A 2,664-nucleotide genomic window follows, 5' to 3' on the forward strand; every position below is an offset into this window, starting at 1 on the left:
AAACAAAAAAATATCTACCTGCACTGTCTAATACCCGACACTCCCGTCACTGCACGGGCAGAGATCACTGACGTGTTGTTGTTGTTTCCTCTTTTTGTTTTACCCAGCAAGCACTCATAATACTCATGCTGTGCGAAATCATCAGGGCGGTAGCAATACACCCCCCTCAACTGGACTTACTGACGGATTCCGGACATCCCAAACGAGAAATTCTCTATTCGATGAAGTTTTTTAAGCATATGCTATACTTTAAATGCCCCCCTGACCTGCCACCTTGAATTTTATTACTACAACCAAGGGACTGAAGCGTTTGCAGCATGAGATTCTTCGAAGGGTTTGTGGGTTGGGTTTATTAAACGGGGGTGGGAAGAGGGTTGACGTCTGGATCTCAGGTATCTCTTCCTCTCTCTCTAAGGACAGTGGCGTTTTTTTGTGTGTGATGCATCTTCTTAATGTTTGTCCGTTTTCTTTTCTCTCGACTGTTTAGCCCAAGAAGTGCGAGGGCAACTCTAGAAGCACATTCCATGGTTTAGCAGAGCTTTGCGTTATTGCATGGACTGCAGACACTTATACAAAGGTCTGAGGCTTCAGATTACCTACTGTATGAGCGACGGACCCTTTCTGCTCCTGCACCATCAGGCTCATTGTAAGAGTGTGTGTGTGTGTGTGTGTGTGTGTGTGTGTGTTTGTGTGTTCGTGTGTGTGTTCGTCGATGACTGCAGCACTGCATTGCAGTTTCACTCCTGCTACCCAGCTATTACCATTTCAGCTAAATGTAGTCATGATGTGTATATAGTTCACAGAAAAAGAGAGATATCTACCCTATATGTACGTATATGGATAAAGTATTTATATTTGATCTACATTATATGTTAAAACATAGACAATAAATATATATATATATACATGAGAGAATATATTTAAGTAGTGATTGCCTTAGTTGCTTCGGTTCTCCTTATCGTTAGTTTCAATGTGTAGTTGATTTGCACTATATATAGATACGTATAAATATATACCTATTTTACACATCCTAAATTCTAACTCTGTGCTCGCAGAGCCAAAAAAAAAACTTTTTTTCCTGCACAAAAATGAAAATGTTTTGATTTAAAAAAAAAAATTAAAAAAATAAACTGCATTAAAAAAAATAAAAAATGATTGGGACGTATTTGTTAGTTTGTTGATGGCATTGCAATTGTGGAAAGTGGGTAATCAGTAGCCTGTTATTATCGTGCCTGATCGGACTTGGGAGAAGCGTTTTCCTATAACACTAGTGAGTAAAGTGGGTTCTGTAGGGAGCCAAGTGAAGGATCTGTATGTTTGAATGTACTGAAATCTACTGTTGCATCACAAAGTGAGATCTTGAATTGTAGAATATATCTTTTTTTTTTTTAGACTGATGCGCCAAAAACGGAATTTAAACAAATCGGATTGTTCATTCTTTCAATATGGAATGCTGCTGTTGGGTAGTTTTAAAAATCTTAAATGAAATCCCCCCAAAAAAGAAATAAAAAAATAAAAAGTATAAAGCTTGTGTGAGTTGTAGCCATGAGAGCATTAGAGCACCGTGTATTTTGGAAGGGGGGAAGGTGGTGTGTACTGTATATATACATGTTTGCTAGTTTGTGACGTCACTGTCCACAGACAGAGAGAAAGTTTTTTTGTTTTTTTTCTCCTTGAAGAGGGCAGGGGGTTTTGGGCTATATGCCTTTTGTATTGATATGCGTGTTTTTATTTGTTACAAGTGTTTAAAAAAGTGGAAAACTTCCTTCTCAAGATTGTGTCTTGTTAAAATTTGGTGTCTTGAAGTTTCTCACGACCCACTCCCAACAAAGTAGGCTCTGCTTTCTGTGTAGTTCAACCTTTTTTCCCCCTGGCTTTCTGAGTCTGCGTTTCTCCTCTCATACGCCGTCTTCTGTGAACACCAGTGGCGGGACATAGCTAACGTGTTGCACTTATGAATGTTACGTGAAAGACTATATGGTGCTGTCACTCACACGGATGTGAATTCCCGCTTTAACATGAACCCTTACTTTGTCCCGGTGCTGCGCTTGTCACAGTCAATGATGTCACCGCGGGGGGGTAGATGTGCTACTTTTTGATTTGTATATATTGGTTATGTACCGTACGTAGAGTACGAAACGGCTAAAGCCTTAAGACATACAAATGTATGAAAACAATAGATGTTATCAGAAACTGATTGCTGAAATGAACCCATCGCCAGTCATTCCCACTTATCGTGACTGCGTCTCAGGTGTTTCACACCTTTCCAAATATACATAGACACAAACATGTGTGCACACACACACATCCTTGAACATATACTGCCTCTTGTAAGCTAAACGAAAGAGGTGTTATGTCTGTTTTACATCCAATCAAAAATGGACATTTCTATGCTGTTACTTTTTAAGAGTTGGGCTACTTTGATGTTGACTGCTAAATATGTGGTTAAAAGGAATGAACTTAAAATAAAAAATAAAAACTGAAAATGTAGAAAGCTTGTTTCTGTACACTATCTTAAAAATGTATCTTTTGTGGTTTTGATTGATTCGGTGGCAATAATGGTCTTGGAGCTCTCTAATACTTTGAGAAAGTTATCCTTTAGCATTCCTATTCATCTCAATGAATGTCAGTTAATTGAATTAAACACACCCCTCCCTTCATTGC

Source organism: Rutilus rutilus (genome assembly GCF_951802725.1).
Source record: "Rutilus rutilus genome assembly, chromosome: 7".
NCBI classification, from domain to species: domain Eukaryota; kingdom Metazoa; phylum Chordata; class Actinopteri; order Cypriniformes; family Leuciscidae; genus Rutilus; species Rutilus rutilus.